This window comes from Oreochromis niloticus, unplaced genomic scaffold (assembly GCF_001858045.2).
Source record: "Oreochromis niloticus isolate F11D_XX unplaced genomic scaffold, O_niloticus_UMD_NMBU tig00000606_pilon, whole genome shotgun sequence".
NCBI lineage: Eukaryota > Metazoa > Chordata > Actinopteri > Cichliformes > Cichlidae > Oreochromis > Oreochromis niloticus.
Window position 1 is genome coordinate 230,587 of NW_020327195.1, and position 18,996 is coordinate 249,582.

Consider the following 18,996-nt stretch of genomic DNA (forward strand, 5'->3'; position numbering starts at 1 on the left):
CCCCGGGAGGGGAAAAGCATCGAAGGCGTTTGGAAAGGGAGGGGGGATGAGTGTGTATCAGTGTATGTGTGTGTGTGTGTGTGTCCAGAGTTCAGTTGAGACAGTGTCCTTCGCCCTGCCAGGCTAAGTAAATAGTCTTCCAGCCAACCCAGGTGGCCTTGCATAGAATGGGAAGAACAGTCTAAGCACAGTCTGTTATCAGTGTGTTTTTGTTCAGCTCCAGCCTTGAGACCACAACTGGCATCGAAGGGATAGCAGCATTATGATGGTGGTTTTTACTTTAGTGCGAACAACTCATGAGAATTTCAAAGCTGTTCTAACAATCCAACACTGGTCTCTCAATCTCCCGTTGGAGAGCCGTGAGCTTCTCCATGATGTCATCAACCTTACGCTCCGTGATGTTGTCATTCTTGTGCTCAAAGAGCAGATTCTGAGAACTCACGACCGCAGTGAGCTTCTCCAAGATGTAATCCAATTTGCGGTCAGAGGTCTTATTCTGAGTGTTCACGGCAGCCGTAAGCTTCTCCAAGATCTTATCCGTGCTGCACTCAATGAGCCCATTTTGAGAAACTCACGCCTCGTCCCATCGTTTCAATCCCAGCGGGCAGCCTTGTGGGGGTTTAAACAGCCGGTTCCGCTTTCTTAATTCTTCGATAAGCCAGGGCCAAGCCAGCTCTGATCAGCAAGAACCCTGTTATCATGGTTCCTAATAGGTAGATATCTTCAGCGTCTTTGTTTCTCGTTGAGAAAAGGGTGTCAATTGCATTCAGGGACTAGTTGATCAAATCCATAATTCCTCTTTTAGGTTTTAGAGAACAGACTGTGAAAGAGTGTTCCAGGGAAAAGTAATACAAAAAAACACGAGACTAGACAAGGACACAAGAGGCTAAGCAGGGAAGATAAGGGGGAGGAGGAGAGGAGAAAAGTGCGACCGCCTTCGCCAAGAGCCAAAAGCTCTCATCACTAACTGTTTCTGCGAGTTCGTACTTTTGCTCGTGCTCCAAAAACATTCTTGTCTGCTCTCTGAGCTCAAAAACTCGGAGACTTTTCCTGGTGACAGTTGCCGTGCTTCACTGTGAAACAGCACAGCTTGATGTTCGGCTCCCATCTCCTCACAGATAGCAGAGAACACTCTTGTTTTTAGTGGTCTGGTCTTTATAAAACCGACTACACCAATAATTTCAGTCATAACCTCACTTAATTTAGAGGAAAGGTGCCTTGATGCTTCTCTGTGTAGAATACAGTGTGTCCACTCAGCTTTAGGTAAGACGTTCTTGATGAGTGCCTGAAGTCCTTTTCTCATCCCTGCCATGGTTTGTGTACCATCACTGCAAACACCAATGCAGTTCTCCCACTTTAGCCCATTCTCAGCCAGGAAGCAGTCCAGCATTTTGAATCATTCTTCAGCTGTGGCTCGGTCTCTGACATATTTACAAAAAAGTAGGTCCTCACACAGGGAGTTAGTCATGTCAGATGGTACATAAGTAATAAACAGTATTTATTGCTGTCAGCTGCTTCATCAAACTGTAAGGCAAAACGTTTGTCTTTGAGTTTATCTCCAGCTGTTCTTGGAGATCATTAGCAATGTCCTTTATACGTCTGGCGACAGTGTCATTGGACAGAGGGAATTTTTTTATTTGTTCAGCACTTGCATCATCCAGCATGACAGAGACCATGTCTACTGTTGCAGGCAGTATCAGCTCGTCTGCTATCCTGTGGGCTTTTTTGCACTATTTGGTACTGTTAAGAGATTTTTTAGGATTTTGGGATTTTTATTATGTTATGCTTAAAAGTACGTTTCATTATCTAAATGTGTTTTTGCTCTTTTCAGTATTCAGCTTAAACTCTGCAACTCTGTGCAGACTCCTAAATGGGGAAGTTACACAGGAAGCCTGCAGTTCTATTTTCTCTCTTCCTGTATGTGCTCTCTGAATAAAGACTCTTTCTTTTTACTGCAGGGTGCGAGTCTCCCTGAGTCTCACCCGTGTACACGTTAAACCTGTCTGAGCGTTTTTATTCTGACCTGAGTTGCAATACAGGAAAACTCCTGACATTTCTTGGTCCTTCGAGCCGGATGGGACACAGCACTTTTGTGTGACCCCACAGGAAAACCTCATCGAGCCCTGACGTCGTGAGAAGCCCGTGCTGAAGTCTGTCGACAGCTCCTGTCCAGGTACAGGGTAAAGTCCAGAGACGTGAATTCGGGTTCTGGCCAGCGTTCTTATAAGTGGTCCATGGCGGTGGGGGTCGATGAGGTAGACCGGAGAGACCGGCAGCAACCAGGTGAATATTAACACTCTGAGACACCTCGCGTAAAATAAAATAGAGCTCGTCTGGGACTGGTAGCTCCCCCATAGTGGGTAAAGTAGGCTCGCCCAGAGGGGCTGGTAGCGTTTTAAAATAAAATAGAGCTCGTCAGGGACTGGTAGCTCCCCGTAGTGGGTAAAGGTAGCGCGCGTGAGTAGACACACGGTGTCTGATGATTTTGATTTTACAGCACAATAAGGAGGCTGAACCATTCCACTGTTTTGTTTGCTGTTGGCCACCCAAGTACTGGTGAAAAGAGAGAAACAGGTCGTGTTTCATCACATAAAGATGACACCGCTTTCAAGAATAGCTTGACAGTAGAAGGCCGTGTCAACTACCTCTCTCGATTCTCGTGCCAGAGAAGGTGCCGCAGTTGTGTAGTTGTAAAGTATTAAAATTAAAAGGATTAAAATGGGTAACGAAGCTTCAAGACTTACTGCTGACGAGCAGTGGTTAGAGAAAAATGTCCAGGCGCCGGGCAAATTAGTGCATGTAGATGGAGGAATCCTAAAAAAACTAAACGTCCCACATGGGAGGGAAAATGTAGCCCCTCTGCACTGACTAAATTATAAGAAACCCTCCAAGCAGAAATAAATACTGAAGAGGATAAATGTTAGGTCTAATTGTTGAATGTTGCCATTGTGTTTCTTAAATTTGTACAGTCTTAGTTCAAGCAGTATTATCAAAGCCATTCCTTTGATCCTGAGCACCTCTAACCACTTTGTGTTGGGGGAGGTTTTATTGTAGATACATCCTATCTGAAAGATCTGTTTCTTGTGTTGTAAGCTTCCTGCTTTTACGACCCTTTGGTCAGCAGGAGGTCTCACACACATACACACACACACACACACACACACACACATTCCTACTTACATATAAAGGTTCACACACATATACATACAATGCCTTAGAACCATGTGGGCGTTGCTTTGCTGTGTTTTGTGTTTTGTTCTGTCTCTCAATAAAAGGCAGCGAGAGGAGGCCGGATTTGGGGTCATTTCCATGCTGGACATAGATGAGGCCTCCCTTGCGCAAGTAATCGATCGATCGCTGACTGTCTTGTTTTCATTCATGATGAATAAGTCTCTAGAATTAGCGGGGTTTGTGGGAACAGACTCAACATTTATTTGGTCCTCCGAGCCGGATCCTAACACATCGCATCCACCGCGAGGAGAGGGAGAGGACGCCACCGCAACGTCTGGGATGATTGACGGAAAGCCCTGGTGCCTTGATGCTTGTCACCAGGCCGGGAAGTTTGCGTCTGAACTCCCCTCGGGATGGATGGCGATTGACGGGATACAGAGAGTCTTCCCATGAACGGAAACAACACGAACAGTAAGTACAGAAGGCCTTAGAGAGCGGCTACATGACCCTGCGTTGATCGCAGGTACGGGAGCGCGCTAGCCGCGTGAGAGAGACGCAGGCTTCTCCGCCGTGTGGGGCGTGGAGATAACCTAGGTTCGGTGACTCTGCCGTGAGGAGTGTTCGGAATCTCCGCCATTTGGGGCGTTTGGAGAGTGTCCGACGGTTGAATTCTCCGCCATATGGGGCGTTTGAGAGTTTTCAACAGAGCGCGCTAGCTGTGCGTGTAGATGCAAGCGATAGGCCTATGTTGTGTGTGTGCGGGCCAGACGTGGTCTGCGTGAGTGTGGCTGATTGTTGTCTTGTGTGAGAATAAAATGTGTAAGGCTGCCTTAGAAGGGGATGTAAAATTTATGGAGAAATATTCACCGGGCAGCATGCAGTATGTAGGTTGTTGGTGTAAGAAATATGGATTTGAAGGGATATTAGTGGAAGTTCAGTGTAAAATGCTTGTAGAAAGAATAACTAAGTGCAGCAGGTAAAACAGGGACAGCTAAGCAGAGGAAGGAATTGCAGTTAGCAGTCGCTAAGTTGTGGAACAACACCGTAGAAAAGCATTAGAAAGAGCAAGAATGTTAGCAGAAAGAAGAGCCAGAGAAGAGCGTGAGAGGCAGAGGTGGAGGAGAGACTAAAGGCTGAGTATGGAGAGGCATTAGGAGCAGCGTTGAGTCCAAAACAGACTAGGCAGGAGAGGAGACAGAAAGGAAAGAAAGTGAACATAAACGTTGCAACCACATATCCATCCCTGACACAACAGAAAAAAAAAACATATGGTGTTTAAGTCTGCCTTGAAAGAGGATGAAATACACTGCAAAGTTTTATTGGGCAGCACGTGGTGTGTCGTTGATGAATGAAGTGAAATTGTGCTCTAAGCAGAAGTGAGTGTGAGCGTGTCTGACGTCACGGTGTGTGTGAAAAGGTATCCAGCTGGGGCAGACGTGATTCTGCAGGTCACCTGCCCAGTGGACAAAGAAATAACATAAGTTGTGTGGTGAATGATAGCACGAAGAGTGTTTGGTGTTTCTCAGCCTGAAACAGCTATAATGCTACTTTCTGTTTTGGAGAGAAGAACAGTTTAAAAGAGAGAGAGAGAGAGAGAGAGAGAGAGAGAGAGAGAGATGTGTGTGGTTTTAAGCAGTGATGAGAATAATGAAATGTGATGAGAGGAACACAAAAACATACAGAAAATACATCAACCATACTAACCCTACATGCATACACAATAAATGATACTGATGAAGACCAGACAACATCTTAAGCATGAGATTCTGTTTGTCATCTTGTCCAAGTCACTAGTAAGATGAAAGTGATACATAGACTAGTGGACTGAATATTATAGGAGGACAGATGACTGCATCATAGAGGAAAACAGAATGCTGATGAGGGGTTTTAAATGAGTGAGCTGATTGGGAGTTTCTGGTGTGTGAAGAAGTTTTACCATGGCACACATTTGGTTACATGAGAAGAAACTTATTATGTGATGAGACAACAGGGTTATGCTGTATGTTGTGTATGGTTGATTGGATGAATGTTTGAGATTGATCTAGCTGTTGATTTGTCTTTTGTTACTAAGTTGAGCCTGCCAAATGGGTTGTTACGATTTATCCCCCTGGCATGAAGAACACGTGTCATGACTTAAACAAGGCCTTTCTTTCCTTTGCTTTCCTTTATTTTATTTCATTTCTTTTTATTTTGTTACTTTCATGGTGCACTGAAGGTTTCGTTTGATGATCTCTGTTTGAGCAGAGATGCACGATTAGAACAGAAGCGCTATACGACTCGTCGTCGAGAAAACTGTTGCAAAAGTGAGTTTCTCCAAAAATTAAAATGGGCTTGGGAGAAAGCCACTTATTTGGGACGATCAGAAAACAAGTCCCTGTCAAAAAGGATTCAGCGACGTAATCCAGTCTAAATTATTTTTCTTTTTTGAATTGACGTCATTGCTGGCAGTAGAAACTTATTGCGTCACGAGAGCTTCTACTGTCAGCACATAAAAATGGGGAAAAACTGACTGACAAAAGCTGACAAGACTGACTGACTTAACACCATTGTGTGAAGTTAACCCCCACCTGACAAAGGTGTGGATGCATCTCTGTGTGTCTGTTGCAGGAGCAGAAGGAGACCACAGGAGGAAACTTGGGTCACATGGCTATGTGAACTCTGCAGATTTAACCTTTTAGTTTAAAATTTTCTGTGTCTGTGAATTTACCATGGGTGTGTTATTAACTACTTTGTGTTGCTCACAGAGATCACTGTGAGAAAGAGTGTATACAAATGCGCAGCGCTAACATTTACATTCCTTTTTACAGCAGATGGTTAATCATGTGATTTGATCATGTGATTTATAGCAGGACACAACTTAATGTGTTTTTTCTACCACAGGATTACTGAGATTTTGTGTGAAGAAAACTGTAGTTACAGGCTGTGTGTTGATGATGAAATTACACTGTGTTGTGGAGAAAATATGAATGTTACAAGGGAGAAGTGAATACAGTGTGACACTGTTTGAAACCAGTGTTACTTCTTTTTACAGCGGAGTGTTAACTTTATGACCTTCTTGATCTCTGGAATCTGGATGGCTGGCACCTGACCACCAGGATGAACGTGTGTTTGGCTAATGTTTGTTTTCCTTTAAGAGTGCTTGTAAAGGATTCAGCACAGACAGACAAGTGACAATTGAACAAATGTGCAGTGGTTACAGAATAGTTGAATGTGGGGCTCATTAGCTGGCCACTATTGAGCTCACAGTGATAAAATGAGTGGAGTGACATTGCTTAAGGAAAGTCACCGATTAAATTGTGGAATAAATTGGGATAATTCATGATTTGGGACAAATTATGATAATAATAGTGATTTAATGATTGGAGAAAACCTGCACATGATATTTGTCTTTTATGCTGGATACCTTATTATTCTTATGATCTATAGCCGGTTGAAAATGTGAAGTTTGATTTAACAGATTTGTCTTCCAGGATACAGGCTCCAGGTGGAGCTGAGAGTTAGACAAGCTAAACATTTAATTGCTGACTAATGTTTTTACACAGGGTTACAGCTTGGAGTGAAGCTGCTCCAAGGGACAAACCCTGGAGATTGTTTTAGGGAGACTGTGCAACATTCTTGTACATGTCTCATTGGGGAGTTGACACGTGGCGGAAGCCATGTGGCAAGAGGAGTGTCATTTTAATTTGCAGATGTCGTGAGATGCCATGACGAGAGAAGTGACTGAGAGGATCGTCCACAAGACGGAAGCTGAGGCCAGGAGAGAGTCTTCAGGAGGATCAGAGATCGCCTTCAGCACAGAGAGCTGTGCTACTGGGCTTCCAGGAGATCGTCATGAGGAGACTCTGCACAGCAAAATCTTAAAATAAAATGAAAGAGTTTTGACGTTGACGTTGAGGAAGACAACTAAGGTGTACGACGTGCTCTGCCTTTAAAATCTTCAGCAACGTTGAATCATGAGGATTTGAGGGAGCGTGCCAAGCTCCAAAAAGTGACAGCACAGAGGAGGTCCAGCGATGGACTTGTGGTTCTGTGAACAGCACAAATGCCAGGTGACTGTGAAATAACTAACAGCACGTTTTCCACAAGTGAAGCCAGTAACTTACTATCCTAAAAGATTAGCTCTAGTTGCTTGTGCTTTACCTCCATGCGTGAGATCAGTATGTGCAGCAGCTTAAGCTGTACAATGTTTCAGGATATAGTTTTTCACCTTTTTGACACTGTTAGTTCCACACGAGGTAGATGTCTACTACTGCAGGCTAAAATTACATTTCTGTCACCTACAAGACACTTGTCTTTAATGTTACTGTTACTCTCACAACCACATATTACCAAAAAGTGATGCACAATTCTGAATCCGTCAAACCTTTTGCCAACGAAAGAAGAGGGCACTTCTCATGAGTGTAGAGACCACGTAGAGAAGGAGTGTAAGCCGAGGGATGACTTAATAGATGTGCCACTTGGTGAGGGAAAGGTTTGGTTTGTTGGTGGTTGAGTTTTACAACAGTAGAGGGACAAACTAAAACGGGTTTACTGTAGTAGATAGTGAGAAAGTTATCTGTGCAGGACAACTAGCATGTTTTATATTTGCTTGAGGAAGTTGCCACAGGAAACCTCACCCTTGCTGAGTTTGCTGAGTTTGCTGAGATAAGCTTGACCAGTTCCTGTTGTGACAGTTGAACGTATAGGGTTTATGCTTATCACCTTGTAAGGAGTTGTTTTGTATTAACAAGGGGTGGCGCCCTGAAATGTGCTGCTAAGAGCTGCCTATAAATAACGGCTGATAACTGCTGCAGGGTGTGAGTCTCCATTGAGATCCCACCCGTGCACGTTAATCTGCAAACTTGTCTGAGTGTGATTATTCTGACCTGAGTTGCATTACAGGAAAACTCCTAACATTTATTTGGTCCTCCAAGCCGGATTAGGACATAACGTTTTGTGTGCTCCTACAGGAAAAACCTCATCAAGTCCTGACGTCGTGAGAAGCCCGCGCTGAAGTCTGTCGACAGCTCCTCTCCAGGCAGAGGACAAAGACCAGAGACGTGAATTCGGGTTCTGGCCAGCGCTCTTATAAGTGGTCCACGGCGTTGGGGGTTGATGAGGCGGACCTGAGAGACCGGCAGTGAATCAGCAACCAGGTGAATATTAACACTCTGAGACACCTCGCGTAAAACGTTTAGGCTCGCCCAGAGGGGTTGGTAGCATTCCTAAAAGTAAAGGCTTGCCTGAAAAAGGGCTGGAAGCATTTTTAGGTGGATTTCTAAAAGTAAGGGCTCGCCTGAAAAAGGGCTGGAAGCATTTTTAGATAAACCTCGTCCGTAAAACGTAGTACGCGTTGAAAAGGCCTTGTTGTTTGTTGTTTTTATTTTTGTTGGTGGAATAAGTTGATTTTACAGCACAATAAGGAGGCTGAACTATTCCAGTATTTTGTTTACTGTTGGCCACCCAAGTACTGGTGAAAAGAGAAAAGGTTGTGTTTCATCACATAAAGTTTACACCGCTTTTGAGAATAGCTTGAAAGTAGAAGGCCGTGTCAAAGTCACTGCTGACGAGCAGTGGTTAGAGGAAAATGTCCAGGCGCCGGACAAATTAGTGCATGTAGATGGAGAAATCAAAAAACAATTAAATGTCCCACATGGGAGGGAAAATGTAGTCCCTCTGCATTGACTAATTTAAAAGAAACCCTCCAAGCAGAAATAAATACTGAAAATAATCCTAAAAGGAAAACAAAACGTATTTAAGAATTGCAATATTTTAAAATTTGTAAAGAGGAACGAAGTGGAATAAATGAAAGGTTAAATTAAATTAGAGCTTATCTAATGTATTCAAACTAATGATAGGAAGGTTAACAACCTGTAAACTGGTATTAACAATGAAATATAGTTGACATGACGAACGTGCCTAGAATGAATAGAATGCATGAATCCAGATAATTCACACGAAAATATATCAAATAAAAAAGAGAGATGCATAAGGTATATTATGGCTGTGTCATTGTTCAGCCAAGGAAAGTGTGTCTCCAGCTTGGGTGGGGGTGAAACTGCAGATCACCCCCAGCCCTTGATGGATACATAATAAAATATATATGAAATATAAAATAATAAACTATTGTATATTAGTAGTAAAGTAGTATATTGTAATATACTATTGCTGTTATAAAAAAGGAAAAACAACACAATGATAACATTAATAATGACATACTATTAATAAGAAGAGGCACCTCAGTCTGTTATGATGTGAGGTGAATGATTGTTAAAAGTAGTCTAAATCAAGCTTAAGGTTTGCTCAAACTCAGTACAATGATATATGAGATGAAGAAAATAAAGAAAATACCTAATCTAATCAGGTGCATAGAGATACTTGACCTGCTTGTAAACCTGTCATCTTAGATGAGACTTTGTTAAGATGAAGAGCAAACCTATGCTAACAACTAATGAGCCAAACCCTGTATACAACAGCTAAAGCTACAAGATTGAGAAGCTGAATTAAATACTACACTTAAACACTAGCAAGCTAATGAGAAGCGGTGACGCGCATGGAGATTGTTGCTTTTGGTTTAGAGTGCTATTGAGCTTTATAACTATTGTTTGCAAATGTTGCTAAATGCCTGTGACTGAGATGCTGGTTTTGCTCACTACAATCCTATAAATAGAGTTTGAATTCATTACTGTGGATGTACAGTAAGTGTCCACTATATATCATTCAGTAGTAACCTCTCTTGAGGTTACTACTGGTGACGGAGTTTTCCGTTCAGTTTATGTGTGTGCTGTGCAGTGTTGGTCAAGTTACTTGAAAAAAGTAATCAGTTACTAATTACTGATTACTTCCCCGAAAAAGTAATCCCGTTACTTTACTGATTACTTATTTTCAAAAGTAATTAATTACTTAGTTACTTAGTTACTTAGTTACTTTTTAAAAACACGATTTACAACCTGAATAGGTGATAAAGCGATAGATCTTTCAGCCCAATTCTACTTTTTCTGCATAATCCATCATACAAATTGTAATCAAATGGAAACGTCTCTTTTTAAAACTTTAAACTTTAAATCTTTTAACATTATGCATCAAGCAAAAACTTTATATGCAACATTCTCTGACTGGAAGAAATTTGTTTAACAATTAAACCTATTTTCTGCACATTCCAGCACATAAAATAAAATATTTTTTGTATTTACACTCACTCTTTCAAATAGATGCAAGTAAAACACAGCAGAAAATAAATAAAATCAAAGACTCAGCGGTCCTGTTGCTCTATTTTCACCTGTAAAGCAGGAGTGGGGTAGGCGGAGGTTTACCCTGGTGCAGGTGTGCTGCAGCGGTCAGTGGAAGAATCCGCGAGTTTCTCTGTGAGTTTCCCATTACAGTCGTAGCGCACTCGCTGCTTGCTTGGAAGTTTAGGGGTTTTTTTCGCTGTAAAAAGAAGTTTTCTTCCCACGCACAACGGACACTAATGTTTTTGTCACTTTTTATGGAATCAAACTCAAAATAAGGTCAGTACTTCCACACTTTGAACGCTGCATGCTACACTCTCTCCCGCACTTGATATATTATGATCTGCACACAGCTGTTGTCACGAACGTCGCACTCGCTTACGTCACTGTCATGAGACGTTCTCGCAAAAAATCACGGTTTTAGTAACGCAGTAACGCAGCGTTCCTACGTGAAAGTAACGGTAATCTAATTACCGTTTTTGCAATAGTAATCCCTTACATTACTCGTTACTTGAAAAAAGTAATCAGATTACAGTAACGTGTTACAAGTAACGCGTTACTGCCCATCTCTGGTGCTGTGAGAATGATTAAGAGGTTTCTGATTATGAAAAGCATGTCTAAAATACTCGTATGAAAGCATATAGTAGTAGTAGTAGTAGTTGTAGTAGGTTTTGAGTGATTGGGTGTGATTTGTACAAAAATAATAAGAAATAAGTAATAATAACACTACAAAGGTTCATAGTAGAGTGAGTGAACAAGTGGAAATTTGAGAGAAAAGGCAGTGTGTGTGATGATTCCTGATGTCTGAAAGGGCTCTATTTAGAAGTGTGAGTGTGACATAAAGGTGTATTGGTTTTAGATCAAGGTTTAGTAGAATTAAACAGGGTTTATAGACTATGAATACAAAGAAAAAAAAAGAAGAGTTCGATTAGTCTGCAGAAACAGGAAATATGTGTGCCTGTGGTGTGTCAAGACAGCTCACAGTGAGAAACAGAAGAGTTAAACTCTAAGAAGATGAAGCGAATGAATGTTTTAAGAAAAATAATGTAAATGACAACTTCTCACACTCAAAGTAATGAAAATGATATTAATTGTATGCTTTAGTGTGTCAATACAGGTGGATTTCTCTCAACCTGGAACCTTGAGTACAGCGTCAAAAGCATAGATTAATTGGGAAAGTGCAAGTGCGAAGATACAGGGTATAATTGGGTTGAAATTGAAGGCTGAACTCATGATTGTTTAGAGATGTCTGCCATGTCATAAACAAAAGAAGGCAAAATAATGACAGAAATGATTGACAAATATATTAATGGACAGACAACACATACTCAAATTGTTATATGTCACATTATTTTTGGAAAGAGTCAAAAGTGAGATAGTTTAGAACTCAGTGATAAGATACATGAATTAAACCTTATTGTAACAAACACTTGCAATGAAGAAAGCAGCTTACACTCAATTAATATGAACGCAAAACCTTGATGCCATAGGCAATTTGTTTTGTTTTTGTTTGTTTGCTTAGTAAGTTTAAGGAAAACAACCGGAAAACAAACAAACACATTCCTGATCATATTTGTGGATCACAGTGACACATAATGATGTGATGACTTGTAATGGCAAACCAATACTACCAGAAACCCTACACAAAACAGCAGCATTAGTGACACACGGTTCCACTCATGTGTCAACCGGAGGGAGATGGTTGATATAATCTTTAAACACTTCTACACCCAAAATTTTGAAAATTCAGCAAAAGAATTCGTCAGAACATACATGATTTGCCAAAAACATAACACACAGGGAAACCTCAGACTGAGAAGAGGTCATTTTCCCAAACCACCCCATCCTTTTCATACAATCCACATGGATTTTATTGAACTAAATGAAAGCCAAGGTTCAAAATACGCTCTAGTGATTATAGATGTGTTCTCAAAATGGCCAGGTAATTTATCCTGTGAAAAAGGCAGATGCAATCTCTGTAGCAAAATGCCTATGCAACCATTTTGTTCCAACATATTGCATACCGTCCCTAATAAGATGAGACAATGGAACACATTTTGTTAATGAGGTAATCAGCAAGGTCTCTGAAGCACTAGGATTCAGCATCAAACACCACTGTGCTTACCACCCACAAAGTGCCGGACTAGTGGAAAGAACTAACGGCACGATAAAACAGAGACTGAGAAAATGCATGGAAGTAACAGTGAGACAATGGCCTGAATGTATAGGTCTAGTGAAAATGTGGATGAGTTTAACACAAGGCAGGCTCACAAAAAATTGACGCCATTTGAAATAATTCATGGAAGACCTTTTCCCACTACTAATACTGAGTGAACCAGTAAACAAATCAGCTAGAGAGACTACTCTAGCAGAGTGGATGGCAAAGTTGCTAGAAAATACAGAAACTGTGTTGAACAACAAACTGCTGTGTGACTCTTCTCCAGTATCTTGCAGGTTGAAGGCAGGTGATTGCATCCTGATAAGGGTGCTCCAGAGGAGAAATTGGAGCTCACCCCGTTGGGAAGGACCCTACCAAGTACTCCTGACCACACCAACAGCCTGCAAAATAGCAGAAAGACCGTCCTGGATCCATCAAAGCCACTGTAAACGAGTGAGCAAGAGCATAGACTAACCACACAGACTTCCTTACCCTCGGGTGATTCGTCAGGTGAAGGAAGTGCCGATTGGGTATATCCCGCACTTTTTCTTCTTGCCTAAGTCCCCTGAGACGTGAGGTAAGCCAGGTAAACATGAAGTCGCTCTTAATCTCACTAACCCTGACAGTCCTAGTGGCAGGATGTCTCATCCTACTGAAGATGGATCCGAGGGAACGGACAAAGAAGGCTTGGACTCATGACAACTCGCACCTGGACAAGATGACGCAGGACCACAATCATCCCTGGATGAACAACGCGTGGTACAGATATGTATACAACTGCACGACAGAAAAGACTTGCTTTGTTTGCTCACACATGCCTGCAACTTCTGTCCATGCAACTATTTATGGGAAGGTTCCATCACTTGAAACGAGCATGTGCATTCACATGAAAGTCATAAATGGAACTTGTTCACATAGAGACACGTTTATAGTGAGAGCCCTAGCGTTTTCACTGCTGACCTACAACGTGAATAACCTAACAGCTAGAAACTGGACGTGTGACGAAGCGCACTGGGTGAACGTGTCAAACAAAAGAATAATGACATTTCCAGCTTTCTTGCAGAGTGAAGAACGTCACGCGATATGTTTCGACTTCTCATACGGAAGGACAAAACTTGGTCGAACCAAGAACTGCAGTATAGTCTGGAAGGACAATGCTGATGCAGCTATGACTTTTAAGCGTGGCACATACTGGGTCCACGGGACAGCTTGGGTGTGTGGACCAAAACCGTACTACATGCTGCCCCCCAATGCAACAGACGACGGCGTTCAACTGACACCGGTCCAGAACCACACGATCGAATATGGGGCTCCGATGTCCCACAGGAATTCAAACTCTGGACCACTGGACAGAAAGTACTTCATGCCCTGTTTCCTTGGGGGGGCACAGGGAAAAAATGCGCTGAGAATTGAAACCTTGAATTACAGATGTGGACTCTTCCTGAACGCTTCATGCAAAATAAGACAGAGCACAAAACGAGGAACTAGATGCTTTAAGAATCTCAGTAATGCAGCACAGAGTGGCTCTAGACATATTACTGGCCGGAAAAGGTGGATTATGTGTAGGGATGGGTACCGGTGTCTGGTGCCATGATGGCACCGGTTCTGACATAAACGGTAGTAACCAGACCGAAAAGCAGCGCACATTTCGGTGCTTTTTTTTTTCCTGAGCCAATTCTAGCCAATCATTTTACGTTTCCGAGGAAAGTAGGCGGGCTCAGGTACGTACGTTCTTTTAGGGCAGAGCTACACATTAAAAATGCCCAAGGCGAAGCGGTCAAAAGTCTGGCTGTTCTTCACGGCAAAAGATGCAAACTCAGCAGCCTGCAACAAGTGCTTTAAGGTGATACTGTGATTCTGTCAAAGGAGGTAACACCTCGAAACCGATGAAACACCTGGCGACGCATAGCGTTTTTTTTAAAGCTGAGAAATGCGCCGTGTTTAGCTTGCTGCGAGACCTCACACCGAGCACATCTACTGCGGGTGTGGTGCCTGTTATCGGACCCGGAGTTAGCAACATCCCCTAAAAACCCGAAGAGTATAGTCCTGGCCCCTAGCCCTGCCAGTGTAGCAGAAATGATGACGGATGATAATGGCAGCAGCAGCCGTTCTTCTCTGCGTGAGTAGCTTAATGTTGTTCGTGCGTAATTCACATTGAGTAGGCTAACCACGTTATTAAATTAATGCACGTAAGGGAACTAGCAAACACCATCATAGTTACATGCAGCTGTCTTCTTGTTTGATGGCAGATACTCCCTTCACCCTGGCCAAAAAGGCTAAAATGACCAAAGAAAAAGTGGAAAACATTTAAACATGAGAGGTTTTTGGACAAAGTTTGTGTTTTTTCCATTGTTTAAGCACTGCTTCCAGCCAAGAGTGATACCATATATGCTCTACAGCTGCAGAAAAGGCTTACATTGTTATCTTTTTACAAAAAAACAGCTAAACATATGAGGTTTTTGGACCAATTTTGTGTTCTCCATTCTTTAAGCACCGGTTTGAGCACCGGTTTGAGCACCGGTTTGAGCACCGTTTAAGCACCGGCACCGTTTCAAAAGTACCGGTTTGGCACCGGTATCGGATAAAACCTAAACGATACCCATCCCTAATTATGTGTATTATTTATCACCACATGTTGCACATACATACCTGACAATGTACACGCCAACAACATGACAGAAGCATTAAAAACACTGAAACAACTGTAAGATGTACAAACACAGGATTATGCCTCTGTACCACCTGACTGGTGGAAAAGGTTGTTAAGTGGCTCGTGGACTGTTTTGCTGTATAAAGGTCTAATATTCAGAGGACTCTTACTTGTATTATTCTGTGTATTCTCCACATGTATTCTCCCCTGTCTCAGGAAGGTGATTTCTAAGATGATTTCCACATCATTGACAGCTTATGTTTCTGTACCAATGGATGAAAAAAAATGTTCTGAGTAACAGTGAGGATAACTTTGAAAACGAAATTGTTTATTTGTAGAAAGAAAATAGTAAAGACGACCTGTAAAGCTAGATTGCAATATAAGTAACACATAATGATGACATATTTGAAAATGCTATGAGCAAGAGAACATGTTCTGAAATAAAGTGTGAAACGTGTTTAAATGAGCTAAAACAGGAGGGAATGTAAAAGGATTTTTATATGTATTCTGCTCTATTGTAGTTAAAAATCCCTAGTTGTTTAGCTTCATTTTCACTGTGTTTCATGACAATGCTTGTATAAGGAGGTTGCCACAGGAAACCTCACCCTTGCTGAGTTTGCTGAGATAAGCTTGACCAGTTCCTGTTGTGACAGTTGAACGTATAGGTTTTATGCTTATCACCTTGTAAGGAGTTGTTTTGTACTAACAAGGGGTGGCGCCCTGAAATGTGCTGCTAAGAGCTGCCTATAAATAAAGGCTGATAACTGCTGCAGGGTGTGAGTCTCCGTTGAGATCCCACCTGTGCACGTTAATCTGCAAACTTGTCTGAGTGTCATTATTCTAACCTGAGTTGCATTACAGGAAAACTCCTAACAGACCTAGTTACAGCCACGTCGCCAGGCTCCTGATTGGTTGTCGTAGCGCGATTTGACGCCGGAGTTCATATTTTCCAACTCGAGCGGTTGGCGCGATACGGGCGTGTGCACAAAATGCAACACAAAATCTGACACGTGTGGTTTTCTTCGCGAGTCAAACGCGTCCCACGCGCTACACTGACGCCCGTTTCACAGGTTTGGGCGTTTTTGCGACGCAAATCTGTTTCCGCATTTTCGCCGGATGCGCTCTTTCCATTGACTTTACATGTGAACCTGATGCTCTGGCTGCCTCTATCGCATTCGGTGTGAACGCACCGTAAAGGTCAAGATCAGAGAGGCTAAGGATAATTACAGGAGGAAGCTGGATTGGAAACTCCAGCAGAACAGCATGAGAGAGGTGTGGAGGGGCATGAAGATCATCACTGGATTCAGGCCAACCAACAGCAGGGGAGCTGAGGGAGGTGAGGATAGAGCTAACGAGTTGAATCTGTTTCAATAGATTCGACACAGTGTCTGCGCACAACCTCACATGTAGTCAGCCTGGAACCCAGAGCCACACCACTGTGCCTCCCTCTCTCTTCACATGGCGCTGTTGCCTCCTGTGGGATTCCTGACACCCCTCCCCCACCCATCACCTTCACTCAATACCAGGTGGAGATGCAAATGAGGAGACTTCACTCAGGCAAGTCTGCTGGACCAGACGGAGTGAGTCCCCGCGTCCTCAAGACCTGTGCCCCCCAGCTGTGTGGAGTCTTTCATAAACTGTTTATGCTGAGTTTGAGTCTGCAGAGGGTCCCAGTGATGTGGAAGACATCATGCCTCGTCCCTGTACCAAAGACGCCACGTCCCAGTGGCCCCCAGGAATACAGGCCCATGGCTCTGAACTCCCACATCATGAAGACCCTGGAAAGGCTCATCCTGGACCAGCTGCAACCCACAGTCAGACCACATCTGGATCCCCTTCAATTTGCTTATCACCCTCGTCTTGGAACTGAGGATGCCATCATCTACCTACTCGATCGTGTCTACACCCATCTGGAGCACTGTGAGGGTCATGTTTTTTGACTTTTCCAGTGCTTTCAACACCATCAGGCCGACTCTCCTGGGTGATAAGTTAACAGTGATGCAGGTGGATCCTTCTCTGGTGTCCTGGATTGTTGATTACCTGACAGGAAGACCACAATATGTACGTCTCCCACAGTGTGTGTCTGACAAGGTGATCAGCAACACAGGGGCACCACAGGGGACTGTCCTCTCCCCCTTCCTCTTCACCCTCTACACCACAGACTTCAGCCACTGCACAGAGACCTGCCATCTTCAGAAGTTTTCTGATGACTCAGCGGTGGTTGGATGCATCAGCAGGGATGATGAGACAGAGTACCGGACTGTGGTCGACAACTTTGTCACGTGGTGTGAGCAGAATCATCTGCAGCTCAACGTGGCAAAGACCCAGGAACTGATCGTGGACTTCAGGAAGACCAGGAAACACTTGACCCCTGTTTCAATCCTGGGGGTCAGTGTTGACATTGTGGAGGACTATAAATACCTTGGAGTACACATTGACAATAAACTCGACTGGGCTAAAAACACCAAAGCACTTTACAGGAAGGGCCTTCAACATCTGCCAGAAAATGCTGAGGATTTTCTACGAGTCTGTTGTGGCCAGTGCAATCCTCTATGCTGTTGCATGCTGGGGGAGCACACTGAGGGTCGCAGATGCCAACAGACTCAATAAACTAATCCGTAAGCACAGTAATGTTGTGGGGATGGAGCTGGACTCCCTCAAGGTGGTGTTGGAGAGGCGGATGTTGTCCAAAATAAAGACAATGTTGGATAACACCTCCCACCCACTCCGTGACATGCTGGTCAGTCACAGGAGCACGTTCAGTGAGAGACTGAGAGTACCGAAAAGCACCACTGAACGACACAGGAAATCTTTCCTGCCTGTGGCCATCTCTCTGTACAACTCATCCACTTAACACACTGGTTACTGCTACAACTACATGTTTCTTTTCCAGCTATTTATTAATGTGTGATTTATATATTGTACTATTCTTAGTTAGCGTGTTGTCTGTTTTGTTAATGTTGGTTTATAATGGAGCACTGTAACAAAAAAATAATTTCCCCCAGGGACCAATAAAGTATTCTGATTCTGAAATGACAGGTCAGAGGTCAGCGACTATAACTCACCTACTTCTGTTAATGTGAACTCACTGAGTGTTTGTGGTTTACCTCTCAGACTGACTGAAGTCCACAAGAAGATGATGATGGAGGAAGAGAAGGACAGAGCAGAGTCTGCAGGATCCAGATGTCCGTCTGTGAGGAGTGACCGTTCCAAAGGTCACCCTCTAGCTTTTAGTGCTGAACCTGGACCAACGAGGTATGAGAACTGAACTCACTGAGTTAACAGAAATAATTCTGCACTGACATTATAATTAGTGTTGATTCTGGTTGATTTTCTGACTGTGTTTCTGAGCTGAGAGGAAATGAAAATGAGTTTGTAACAAAAATTAGTTTTGTCCAGTTTTCCTGTAAAAAGCTGAACTCTAATCTAAGAGGATGTTACTGACAGGAAACAGCTGCATTATCTGCAGTCTGTGGGATCACAGCTGCTTCAATCACTTTATCATGTTTGTGTCTGCAGAGGTCAGAGGTCACAGTCTGCAGGATCCAGCTGTCCGTCTGTCACCAGTGACCGGTCCATAGATGACCCTCCAGTCTTCAGTGGTGAACCTGGACCAACGAGGTCAGAGAGCTGTGATGACTCCTTTACATGTTTGTGTTTTGCTAGATAAATACGACCTGAAACATCCTCAGATTGTTATAAAGATTCATTAACCCTTTAAAGCTGGTCGGAGCATGCCCGCTCTGTTTTGCGTAACTATTTTTAAATCCTGGTAGCACTGCAACCACGTAAGCTACCGCAATTTTTTT

At 43.0% G+C, this 18,996-nt stretch overlaps 1 long non-coding RNA gene across 1 annotated transcript; it reads left to right on the forward strand.

Annotated features, from left to right (window-relative positions):
* Positions 1-5,086: 5,086 nt before the first annotated feature.
* Positions 5,087-18,662, forward strand: LOC109201588 (uncharacterized). Its single transcript, XR_002061640.2, has 3 exons — positions 5,087-5,100; positions 6,773-6,775; positions 18,302-18,662. It is a non-coding gene; the product is annotated as an uncharacterized LOC109201588 (long non-coding RNA).
* Positions 18,663-18,996: the final 334 nt, after the last annotated feature.